This window comes from Canis aureus, chromosome 30, assembly GCF_053574225.1.
Source record: "Canis aureus isolate CA01 chromosome 30, VMU_Caureus_v.1.0, whole genome shotgun sequence".
Lineage (NCBI taxonomy): Eukaryota > Metazoa > Chordata > Mammalia > Carnivora > Canidae > Canis > Canis aureus.
The window spans coordinates 24,649,201-24,662,975 of record NC_135640.1 but is presented as its reverse complement, the minus strand read 5'-3'; the positions used below and the strand labels follow the sequence as shown (position 1 = coordinate 24,662,975).

Here is a 13,775-nt window from a genome sequence, read left to right as displayed (position 1 = left end):
CAAAGAAGCTTGAGTACAGCATGTTTATTAATACTGTAATGTAATAATCAAGAAATCTGATCTGGAATGCCTCCTGAGCACATTAATTAATATGATGAATATTAAAAACCCAACACATCTCTTCTCAACTATTGTACCTTCAGACAGGAATTTCCCAATCCATTCTATCTAAAATAATCATCACTCATAGTCATTCATTCTCTGTCCTTTCCCTGTTATTATTTTAATGCTTATCTAAAATTACATAATTTATTTCTGTTTCTTATTTTCTGTATTTTTCACTGGATTGTAAACTCTATGAGGATTTCGATTTTGTATTATTTTACTCTGCTGCTAGTGCAGCATACCTGCCTTGTCTAATAATGTTAGGTTCGGGCACTGTTTAGATTTCTGGAAGCGATATCAAGCCTATTTTAGCTCATTTGACTGTACATTCATATGATTCATTTTGATTATATACATTATTTGTCAGAAAATAGAATCTCCAAAGGTATCCATATATGCAATTAAACATAAATATTTAGGGAAGCTTTTGAAGGAGACAAAGCTAAACCATTCCTTTATATATGCTTACATGTATATTTATATATGGAGATGGACATCTTGCTATAGACTGAATATGTCTGCCAAAATTCACGTGTTGAAACCTATTCCCCAATGTAATGATATTTGGGACTGGGATTTTGAGAAATGATAAGGACACGAGGGCAGAACTCTCAGAAATTGGAATAGTGCCTTTATAAAAGACTCCAGAGAGTGCCTGAACCTCTCCACCACGTAAAGAAACAGGGAGAAAACAGCTCTCACTAGATACTAAAACTCCTGGCACCTTAATTTGGAACTTCCAGCCTCTGGAACTCTGATAAATTTCTATTATTTATTAGCCACCTCGTCTATGATATTATAGTAGCTTAGACTAAAAGAGATTTCAAATTTCAAAACCTAACGGGGTCAGGCAGGAAAGCAGTATGTACAACAATAGGAGAGAAGCTCACAGGAGGACTTTTGCCTTATTTAAGAGGGGTAGCACTTGTTGAAATAGAGGGTATGGTTGCTGTGTGTTGATGTAAGTTCAAAGTTGATATACTTATGACTTTTTAAGGAAAGCTGGGAATAGGAATTTTTTAAAGATTTTATTTATTTATTCATGAGAGACAGAGAAAGAGAGAGAGAGAGAGAGAGAGAGAGGCAGAGACGTAGGCAGAGACACAGGCAAAGTGAGAAGCAGGCTCCATGCAAGAAGCCCAACGTGGGACTCGATCCCAGGACTCCAGGACCACGCCCTGGGCCAAAGGCAGGCACAAACCGCTGAGGCCATCCAGGAATCTCCTGGGAATAGGAATATTGATGTGAAATTTTGTGATATCCATGTATTCATTGGCCAAAGAAACTCATGACTGCTAGAGGACTGTAATGTTCATACTGCAGCTTTGCAATTTCTCTGTTGAGGCAATGAGATCGTTATGTCCTCCCACCATTTGGGGCCTTTCTAGATTTATTGTAATTTACTCATACTTTAGTAATGCACTATTGGTCTTCTGGAGGGAAATAATGAAAAATCCAGTTATAAAATTTACTACCATATTTAAAGAAACTTATTGATCTTTGCTTAGTGTATTTTCTTTGAGAAACCTCTCAGGCTACCCTGCACTTTTAATTCTGATTATTAGGTGAACAGTGGGAATCAGGTAATAGAAAATGTTATTTTTGTTTGATAGCTGTGAGGAGTTTGTATCAATCAATCTCAAGAAAACATATAGAATAATTTGGCATATGTTTTCAATAGTAGTTTGAATTTATTTTATCAATTAGTTCTTGTTGGATATAGGAAATACTCCCTAAACATCTAATATGATGTTCTATTTTATTATTATAACTACCTATGACATATTGATGCATTTGTACAATTTATAAAGACCTTTGGTATTATCTGTGTTCTTTACTGCTATATCCCTAGGAAACGGAAGAAAACTTAACAACCTAACATGTGATAGGTTCTCTGGAAACATTTGCTAAATTAACAACAAAAAAAAATGTGTTGTATTATAACTTAGATGGCTAATAAGTGCCCTACTAAACATTGCTAAGAACCTTCCAAACAGATGATAAACACAATTTTTAAAGATATGACAGATATAGTTGTCATCTTATAGATGAGGAAATTGAGGCTCAAAATGTATTCAGTGTCACACACTTCATATAATGATGCAAGTCATAAAAGTCTGTGTATATTCATTTTTTGTTATTTCATGTTGTCAAATGACCTTGATATTATAATTTGCATACTATGTGTTTATGGAAGTGATTGTAATCACTTTAGATCTTTTCTGCAGAATAATATAGAATAGGAAAAAAGGAAGAGAGAGTGGAAGGAAGGGAGGGGGCAGGAAAGGCAGAAAAGAAAAAGAAGACAGGCAGGCATCATGCTTCATAGAGAGTACATGCACTGGGTAAACTAATTAAAAAAAAAAGCACAGTACTTGGAAGCCAGGATTCGTGATAATAATTGGAAATTTAATATTCAGGAAACACATAATTAAAATTATATGTTTTATTTTTTATTGAGTTAACTAAGGACTTCATTTATATAGAAAATGGAAGACCTATCCCTTTAGAGTCTCTATGCATTACTTCACATACTCCGCTGTTTCTCTGTCCAGTATGGAATTCCTATTTAGAAATATAGAGGTTTAATTATAATCATGCTCTAAGAATTTCTGGATGATCAATATTAACATGAGTGCCAAATCCTAACTAAAAGGAAAAAAAAATCTGTAATGTAATTTGATTTCATTCTTAAGTAAGACTCTTACTATACATGTATATTTCTAAGTAATGGATATCTTTAGAATTCTTCTAAACTTTTATTCCAATTAGGCAATAAGAAATTATTAGAATATGATTAAACCAAGATATTCTGTGGAGCACTTTCAGGAGAAAAATTGGCAACTATTTTTTTTTCTATTCATATAAAATGCTTATGATCAACATAATAAGTAAAGTAAAATATATAGAAGATAAAAAGCCTCCATGATCTAACCATTTAGAATAACCACCAGTCCTATAGTATACTTCTTCTAAAACAATACATATGCTTATACTCACGCAGTGTATTGTATACAAGATTTTTTATTCTCATGCCATTTATGAATATAATCTGATGACTGCCTTGGGTAAAAGTATCCTTATAAAATATCCAGTGTTAAATATCTGATAGTATACAAGTTATTAAATATACAGAACTAATCATTTTTAGAATATAAAATGTTACTTCAAAATTAAAATATTGCATAATGTGAGACATTTGACTCCTTTGTGAATGTCTATTAAAGTTCTTGAAATTTATCTTTAAGTTGTCTTCCAGAAGCCTCCCACAGTTACATGTTTACTATAATAAAGAATCTGATGTCATTTTTTATTTTTGACTATTTGATATTGGAGCTCTACTCTTCTCTCTCCTGCCCCACATCTGGGCAGGCGGATAAGCAAGACCCTGAGCTCCCTCCATTGGTGCTGGTGGTAAATTTAAACCATTCAAACCCAGGTCCAGCAAAACCATCACCTAGGCTCTGACATCTGGCCACAATAAAAAACAAAACCAGCTGTCTTCACTCATGCTTTACTCAGGATCTGACCTGATCACTTCTCCTTGGGGAATCATTTTGCTGTTTACTCTGAGTAATAAACTTTATGTTACAACTATCAGTGCCTTTGGGTCATTCTTTCTAAATTTATATATTCCTGTGGAGAGGTGTCTGTGTGTATGTGGGATGGGGGTTGAGGGTTGCGGCACAAAGTCCAGCAGGGGATGCCAGGACTTCAAATACAACTTCTGCATTACATACTTTATTTTACTACACTTTTGTAAACTTGATGAGTATAAATAGCTTCATATTATTTTAAATGGCTAAGGAAGATAATGTATGACTATATGCTTACATTTAACATTTTAAATAAACTCATCTGTTAGAGGAGGTGTAGACTATTTTAAAATAAATGCACTGAAGGAACAATCTATTTTCATATGTGGTATATGAGAAACATTGCCTTCAAGCCACAGTTTCTACACATACCATCTGCTGTTATTTAATGAGAGTCTATTTGATCTGAATGATGCAGATAATTGCTTCAATCTTTCATTTCACTTGTCATTTTGCAAGTGCAGTTCTAAAAAGATAAAATGAAAATAAATTGGCCTTATTTGGGAAAAAATAAGGGCCTATTTATTTTTCTTCAGCCAAACTCAATTTTAGCAACATTTTTGCTTTCAGTAACCGATGTTTGTTTTAAGAAGAAATGCATATCCATTTCCTATATTCAAAATGCAACAACAGTTAAAATGTTTTACATTTTATCTTTTAAAAAGATTTTATTTATGTATTTGAAAGAGAGAGAGAGCAAGCATGCAAGCATGGAAGGGTAGCTGAGAGGGGAACCCGACTTGGGGCTTCATCTTAGCACCCTGAGATCATGACCTGAGCCAAAACCAAAAGTCAAGCACTTAACCAACTGAGCCTCCCAGGTGCCCCACATTTTATTTTTTAATTTAGAAAAATTTTGTATATCTCTTTTCAGAGTTTAATTAAAGGGTAAGATGGAAGGTCATTGGTTTTAATTGTGAAAATATATGTGTTGTTATCAGAAGAAAAAATTGAAAAATCATGAAGGAAAATTGAAACAAAGTATATAGGTGGAGGCTTCCCAAAACAAGAGTGAATTCTCAGGAGGAGTGGAGGCGAGATCTACAATGACAAGTTCATAGGTCAGTCCAGTTTCAGATATGTTTTGGGGTGATTTTAACATGATTGAGAATATGTTTGAAGAAGCTCACCTCATGAAATTTTAGTCCTTACCTTTACAGTAAGAAGCAGGTAGAAGAGAAGACAGTTCCTTCTCTCTCTCCATCTCTGCCTTTCTCTTTCTCTGTCTCTGTCTCTCTGTCTCTGCCATAAGATTTCTTGGTAAAAAGGTGGCTATCTGCAAGCCAGGAAAAGAGCTGTCACCAGAACTCAACCATGCTGCCCCCCTGATCGACTTCTAGCTCCTAGAACTGTGAGAAAGCCACTCTGTCTATAGTATTTTGTCACAGCAATCTGAACTAATTCATAAAGTCTGAATGAATTTGGGTCATCTCCATAAGTGTTTTTAATAGTGAATGACTATCAGTGAGTGACTTCTCTCAAAGTCACTGAGGTGCCAGCTTGGCCACCCTCACACCCCCACAACATCATCTCATAGCTTCCCTGAACATAGAATCACTGCTCCCAAATGGTCATGGGAGCTTGGTTATCCTCATCTGTAAAATAGAATTCATTTGCCTACTACCTCCCACCTAGGAATCATCTGTCCAGAAAAAGAACAAGATCAAATAAAATCAGAAAGTCTAGAAGACAGAAAAGTCTAATTATCAATTTGCCAACAATTTCTGGCACCTCTCCTACCCTGCAGAAACTCTGGCTGCCTTGGTTGCATCTCCAGGTTTCAAGAAGCCCCTCTGTATTTAGGACTTAGAAAACGTGTTTTATTTATTTTTTTAAAGATTTTATTTATTTATTCATGAGAGACACAGAGAGAGAGAGAGAGAGAGAGAGAGAGAGAGAGAGAGGCAGAGATACAGGCTGAGGGAGAAGCAGGCTTCATGCAGGGAGCCTGACTTGGGACTCGATCCCGGGACTCCAGGATTAAGCCCGGACCAAAGGCAGGCGCTAAACTGCTGAGCCACTCAGCGATCCCCAGAAAACTTGTTTTAACCTCAGTTTTGCAACTTACTAGCTGGAAACCTTTGGTTACATAATTCAAGCTCTTCTGAGTTTCATTTCTTCATCTATAAAAATGGGGTTGTATTGATTGGGCTGAATAACAAGGATATAGTAACTTAGCATTTATTTTATTAAAAAAAAACACCTTACAGAGTACATGGTACCAAAAAAAAAAAAAAAAAAAAGGTTTTTTTTTATGAAGGGCTGGTTATTTCAAATTCCTGAGCTAGAAATTAAAACTTTCCCTTACCAAAGTTGTAAAAATCCAGAGTGGCATAAAAATGTGGGATGTGGGAAGCATTCTCAAGTCAGCATGTCCAAACTTCTATCCTTACCTCCGAGTCACTTGCAAAGGAGCTCTGCTGAAACATTTAGATTTTTTATCTTCCTGCTGGAGCCAAGTCCTTCAGACTCTAACTCCTTAATATGGCTCTGATCTGCCCACTTACCTCCTATGCTGCTGCCCTGGCTCCATCCCTATCACTTCTCGTCTGGTCTTCAAGATTACAGAGTAATGAAAGAAATAAGTTAATCTAAGTTAAATTTCAACAGTTGTAGGTGCTGATCAACATATATAAATATACAGAAAATAATTTAGTTCTGATTTTAGAAATTGTGGAGCGATAAAATTTATTTTGCAATATTTAATTACTATATAAGCTTTATGACATCAATGTATATTTCATAGTGTTTGAAGATACTATGTACGTTTGTTATATTATATTATATTATATTATACGTTTGTTATATTAACAAAGGTTGCTTCAACTTTACATTTTTAACCCAACAGATAGTTTTTGAAATTCTGAAAACTTGACCTTGAAGTATCACATTTTTATTACTTTCTGTAAACAGAAGGCTAATGATTAATTAAAAATGATTTTATAGAGGTATTGTAGAAATTCTACATAATTCAAAGGTTTGCAAATAAGCAATAATATAATTTGTAGCTCGTTGTATTTTGTGGGAAGGACATTGGTTAAATGTACAGACTACAGAGTCATATTTCCCAAGTGTAAGTTCTGGCTTGACTATCTGACAGATTTCAGACTTTAAGAGATTTCAGACTTAAGTTAACTTTTCAAGTTCCTCAGTTCTTTCATCTTTAAAATGGGGATAAAATAAGCACTCTTTCAAGGATTGTTTTGTGGATAAAATAGTGTGAAGCACTTACAATTGTGACTCATACATGGAGTATCATTCATCTTTTGATAAAAAGCTTTTTGTTCTTTTAACTCTTTCTTCTATGGGAATATACTTTAAACATTTTAGTAAATTCAACTTCACAGATTTTGCATATGCCTAGAGTGGGTTTTTGCCTTCCCATTTATATATATATATATATATATATATATATATATATATATATATATATAATTTTGGAAAAACTTTTCAAGTAAGACTAAAATATGTGCAGAAATGATTGAAGACCAAATCCAATGAGAACAAAGCTTATTTATTCAGAGCTTGCTGTAGCAAGGGAGTCACCCACCATCATTTAGGTTTTGGCAGAAACTTAAAGGCAGGCAAAAAAGTTCATAGTAGGAAAAAAAAAAGAAAGCTCCAGACATGCCCTGGATAAGGTTCTTGTGATGGAGCAGCTGGAGGTGGACTTACTAGAAGTGGGCATCGTATGTAGTTGGTTAGTGATACATAGTTGACTTTCACTGGTTGATCCTACATAGTTGGCAAGAACGAATATTAGAGAAGCTATGAGTCATTAATCAAGTTCTGGCTATTTGGGTCAATTATTACAGAGGTTTTTGTTTGGTTTTTTGAATTGTTATTAGAAACAGTGGTCTAACTTCTTATTAATTTGACTTACAGATAGAAGACCAGCTTATGATAGATAATGAGTGGTTTTCCTGGCCTGGTTGCTGCAGGTTGTGAGTCAGGATTCTATTTTTGTATATGAAATGGCTATTGTCCTTTTGTGTATTCAGTCTTATATGTTTCAGTCATATATAGGAATAAATTTCCAAAATTCTCAAAGTCACAGAGTTTGTAATCACAATAATTTTTAAGTATATAATTTGTTTTAATTATAGGAACAAGTTAATAATGCAATTAATATTTTAGCCAAATAAGTTTTATTATTCAATGTATGTAATTAGTAATTTTATTAATGATATATTTTTCTGTTAATGTCCTTGGTTTTAATTACTTTGTTATATACTTTAGTAATTTTGCACAAAAAGATGAATAATTTTAGGAAAGAATGAGCAGGTGTGTTATTGCTGTTTATATGTGTGCATCTATAGTTACAAAATAAATCACACATCCTTAGGATATTAAGTACTGAAACTAAAAAATCTATGCAACCATTTTCTAAAAGTCTTACTAATTTGGGAGGCATTCCAAATACCCACCAGACTTATTCTTAAGACAAGATTGAAATGTTCTTTTTTTTTCCTCATTTATCCAATGCTGATAAAATAAATTTCTAAAAAAAAAAAAAAAAAAAAAAAAAAAAAAAAAGTATACAGAAGACCCTTATAGGGCATAAAACATTTCTTTATTTGAAAGGAATAGAAAGAAAATATTTTAAGAGAGGTAAAATTTTTTTAAAGCTTATAATTCCTTATTTCTTTAGAGACACACAGTGAGAAACAAAATGTGCTACCTTCACAGATGAACTCTTTATTTACCTATAACTTATGCAATTGAGTTGATTCATTTTATCAAAGAAAAAGCCCAGTGAACAGTAAATAGTTCATATTAACAATAAAAAAAGATACAAAGCCATTTATAATGGGTAACAAGGAAACATTCAGTTTAGTAATAAAGCATAATAAATCATCATTATCAATGATGACTGAAAATTAACTTTTAGAATGACTGTTTTGGTTGAGGTTAAGCACTGCGATGAAGTGCTATGCACTGATAATCTTTGGCCTTTTGGTTGTATAAAGGGCTTCTTTATTTCTGGAAGTGCAGCTGTAAAATAGTAAAATTAAATTGAGCTAAAGAAACCTCTTTCCAGTATTTATGCCAAGCCACTTAGAAGCAATATTAAATCATCATTTGAATAATTTATGGATGGTGATTGTCATAATGTGATGCGTGGTTTGTGATTATGGGCACCTTTTTTTTTTATTAGGCTTCCAGAATTACTTTCAGGAAATAAATCCAAGGTTAAAACTCAGGGCACCTAGTCTATGGCTAAGCCTAAGGCAATGCTTTTAGGGGAGTCAATGCAACTTTTAGGGGACTAAGTGCAACTGGCCTTAGTCAATATTTTATGATCCCAGGTTCTAATTCTAAATGACCTGGCTTGTTCGACACACTATGAATACTTAATGTATATAAACTCACTTTTTATTATATATTTCTTTTTTCTTTTTTTTTTTAATTTATGTATTCATGAGAGATACACAGAGAGAGGCAGAGACATAGGCAGAGAAGCAGGGTCCCTGCAGAGAGCCTGATGCGGTACTTGATCCCAGGACCCCAGGGTCCCCACCTGAGCCAAAGGCAGATGCTCAACCAGTGAGCCACCCAGGCATCCCACTTTTTATTCTATATTTCTTGCTTCACTTAATCTAAAACAAATGCAGAGTCAAGCAACTCTTCATGTAAAGGCAAAAATTTTGTTAAAAGAACATTTTAGAAAAGGAAAAAAAATTGACTCCTCTATAAATATAAAAACGAACAATCATGAAAGAGTTTAGTTAATTCGTTCAATGAAGGAAGTAGGAAGACATAACCAGGCCAAAAGAGAATAAGAAGTGCGGACATATTTATGTAAAGTTATAACAGCTCAAAGACAATAGGAGTTTAAATCAGGTATCCCAGCATCACATGCTGGATGTAAACAGTGCCATTGTAAAATAGCTCCGGACAGTGAAAGACTAGAATCAGGTCTGGAGAAGAATATCCTCTAGGCCATACATAGATTTCATTAAATCACATTTCTTTTCTGTAATTCACTTGCCATTAACACTGAAATATTAAGTTTTTGACATTTATGCAACTGAGCTCTCCAGGTATTTAGTTTAAAATATCCTTGATAATTAATGTTCTGATTTGCTGAGGTAGTTGATTAAAATAGACATGCATCATTTCAGACCCTGTGTCCTTTGAGAGAATGAATACACAAAAAATGGCCAGACAACATATTACAGTAGACCTTGGACCCACAAACTCTATAGTAACTGCTTTAGGAAGCCAAACCATAACCTGTGAAGCAATCAGCCTCAAAAAGTCATAATCTATCAATGACTGCCACTTCCTCTCTATTTTTGGCCCTACTTCTATTCCAGCTCAGGACTAACTTAGAGAAATCCAAACATGTTCTCCAAACCAATCACAAGAGAAGGCCTGCTTCTAGATAGCTCGCCCACAGCTTCCCTGTTCCAACAACTTCCCATCAAAATGTACCTGAAGCCTTCCCTTTTATCAGTGTAGAATCTTCACTCCAGTGCCTGTGATAAAAGGGATGTGCAAAATGCAAATGATGGTGCCTGACTCCCCTGTTACAGCAAGTTTTGAATGAATAGCTTATGTTTGTTCTGAAGCAGAGTGGTCTTTGTTTACCTAGATACCCCACAACTCTGAAAATTAGTCAATATTAGTGAACTTAGAGGGAGAAGTGAACTGAAATAGTGAACATTAAATAGTCAAAAATCTAAACTTTGAGGCACATTTGTAGTGTTTCCTGATTTCCTATGTTATAAATATTCTGACCAGGGTTAATTTCAAGTTATCAGCATAAAATCCAGACTGTATTCAGAGTTGGGAAGAAATATATGGGAGCACCACATTATATAGTATTTCTACAATACAGGATAATATATACAGTTGGAGATATGATAGGTATAAATAACTTCTAGGCAATAAATAATAAAATGTGGTAAAAATAATTAGTAAGTAATGAGTTGCAGGTATATTTTACTCATATTTTAAATATAATTTATTTTCCAGTAGGTATAATTTAATTTTTAATAACTGGCTTTCAAAATTCCTAAAAATCTAATAATCAACACTCACATGCAGTTCTAGGATGACAAGTTTCAGGAGATCAAGACCAGTCCAAGAGATGGAGGGAGTGGATAGAAAGATTAGGAAAAATAAAGAGGTACGTGGGCACTAGAACAAAAAAATGATGGATAGGCCTATATGCAGAATTTTGCTGTTTTTCTGGATGGCAAAGAAACCACTACAAGGTTTTGAGAAGAGAAGGGACATGGTCAATTATTTTCAAGTGACTAGCTTAAATTTCTGATAAGGGTCAAAGCTGTTGAACTTGAGCTTCTAGGAGGATGGGATTGTATTAACTGAGACAGGGAAGCAGAGGGTAAAACATGATGTCGCATTAACTTTAGAACGTGTTCAGTTTAAAATGGTATTATACAAGTGGGAATGTTGAGTAGGTGTTAGATACATGAATCTGGTGTTTAAGTGTTCAAATAACTATATAATGAAAGGCTTTACTCCCAAATGACTTTAATAATAAAGGCTTAATTGTAATTTAATTACCAGAAAGATAGGATAAGCAGTGGTTTGCATTAAGTAGGAAATGTTTAAATGATTGCCCATGTGCATACATAATTAGCAGAATCCTCTTTGGGTGGACAGCTATAGAGGGACATAAGTTAATGTTGCTGATGACAGGTTTAAGAAATACCTTCTTTGTAGTTTCAAATGCTGTATTTCAGCATTAATTCCCCAGGGGTTGATGAAGGCCACAGTCACTCAGGTAAATTCTGTGCTTTCCAACATGTGCTCTATCTCCTCACTGTCCTCAGAGAAGAATAGCAAGATACATGGATGTCTTGGTTTATCCACCCAGTTACAACATGAAATAACTACAAAATGTATTTTGTAATGATTGCTATTACTTACACACGGGCATAGACACATTGTTTGTTTTTTTCCAACCACACATTATTAATTTATTTTAAAATCTGAGTGTAGGTAACACACAGTTACATTTGTTTCAGGTGTACAACTGAGAATTTAGAGAAATCTAAATTTTGTGATTTGACATGGTGATACATTGTTCTCTGTTCCCCATGAGTCTAGCTACCCTGTGCCCCATTACACCACTATTACCATGTCACTGACTATGTTCCTTCTGCTCTGATTTTATTTCTATGACTTGCTCACTCCATAACTGAAAGCCTGTCTCTCCCTCTCTCTTTCCTTCACTCATTTTGCACAATTCCCATCCCCCTTCCCTCTGGCACCCATCAGTGTGTTCTCTGGATTTATAGGTCTGATTCTGCTTTTTGTTTGCTTTTTCAATTTTTTGTTCTGTTTTAGATACCAATTAGGAGTGGAATCGTATATTTATTTTTTTTCAGTCTGAGTCATTTCACTTAGCATAATGCTATCCATATTGTCTCAAATGGCATGATCTCATCATTTTTATGGCTGCATAACATTCCTTTGTTTATATATACTACTTTTCCTTATCCATTCTAAGTGATGGACACTTAGATTGTTTCCATATATTGGCTATTATAAACAATGCTGCGATAAACATAATGGTACATATATCTTTTTCAAATTAGCATTTTTGTTTTCTTTGGGTAAATATCTAGGAGTGGATATATAGTTTTTTTTTTTTAATTCTGTGTTTACATTTATCAACAAATATTTTTTTCAGGGTCCTAAAAACAAAATTCCACCTATTTTCACAATGAGAATTTATTCTTCCCCAGTCTGTCTCAACCAGAAATTTTTAAAAAGAACATTAATATTCCTATAAAAATTTCCTAGCCATTATCTAACCTAATACTTAGAATGATTGCATGAAGTAAATTTTATTTTGATTAGTCTTACCAGTTACAGCTTTGGAGGCCTGGACATGAAGATATTTTCCTGACTATCATCCTTTTTGTCTGATCTTATTTGCATAAGTCTCTCTTCACTTTGACTCCCACTACAGAGTGGTAACCAATGGTTAGACTCTGGTAGGAACCCTGGGCTCTGCTTACAATGTCTTAGTTCTGATTCATAATACCAAAGTGTCCCCAATTCCAGGCATATAGGGAAACCACACTTCTACATTGTGGAGAAGAGGAATAAGTTATTCTTATTCTCTGTTAAATGCAGTCTTATTCTGGGGACTTACAGATACCTATTTGCTTACATTCAAAGCCAAAGAAGTAGAATATTTTTAAAAATAAGAAATAAAATGCAATGTCCAAAGAAGGAAGTAGTAGTAGGTTGGATAAAGCAGGAAAGTCTTTGATGGAGAAAGCAATATTGAATTTGACTTGGGTGAATAAAATATCAACATGTAGAAACAATAGCAAGAGTTCACTAGGCAGAGAGGTATAGGATGCACAAAAATTCAGATGTTGGGAAAAGAGAGAATGTTTGGAAAGCAAGCAATCAAATTTGACTGGAATGAAGATGGATATAGAGGAACAGTACCTAGTACATCTGGAAAATATTTTAGAGTGACATTATTGGGAGGCTGGACAGCTAGTGTGAGGTCCTTCCATTTTAATAGCGATTGTAATTCTTTCCAGGTTTTTCTGTTTAAGAATTGATATGATATTGCAATACAATTTTGGTATATAATTAGTTGGATGTTAACACTGCAGAACCTCAATCAAGACGGTGGCAGGGAGAACTGAAGAATGAGTGGCAGAAGGAATTCTAGAAGTAGAAGCCGCAGGAGTTGGAAAATAATTGGATCTGAGAGATAAACAAAACTGAACAACATCAACTGTGGAGTTTTAAGCCAGAGGGACAGAGAAGGGTGCTGCTGCAAAGAGAAACAGGGAAGCTGGGAACAGAAGCAGATGTGGGGGAGTAGAAGTCCAGTTTTGCACGTGTTGCATATTAAATAGACAGCATCTGGGCCTTGGGCATCTACACCCTTTGAATAATAAATGATAAAGACAGGCTGATAATCATGTACCCTGAGTGTTTTCAAATAGAAACATTCATTGAAACCTGTGAACACAGATACGATTCTACTGGACCTAAAGGGAAGGTTAAAGGTAGTTCTTAATCTTTTCTGCAGTGTCCAAGACACCTCCCACTTTAAAAAAGTACCTT

At 34.4% G+C, this 13,775-nt stretch overlaps 1 long non-coding RNA gene across 8 annotated transcripts in view; it reads left to right on the top strand.

The window, feature by feature from the left end:
- LOC144301784 (uncharacterized) overlaps positions 1-13,775 on the top strand; it is a 242,908-nt gene that overhangs the window by 79,765 nt on the left and 149,368 nt on the right. Inside the window, exon 3 of one of the 8 annotated variants that reach the window (XR_013368656.1) lies at positions 10,755-10,810. The exons of the other annotated variants lie outside the window; for them this stretch is intronic. This is a non-coding gene — a long non-coding RNA (uncharacterized LOC144301784). Of the gene's footprint in view, positions 1-10,754; positions 10,811-13,775 lie in introns of those variants that run through there. 8 annotated transcript variants of the gene reach the window in all.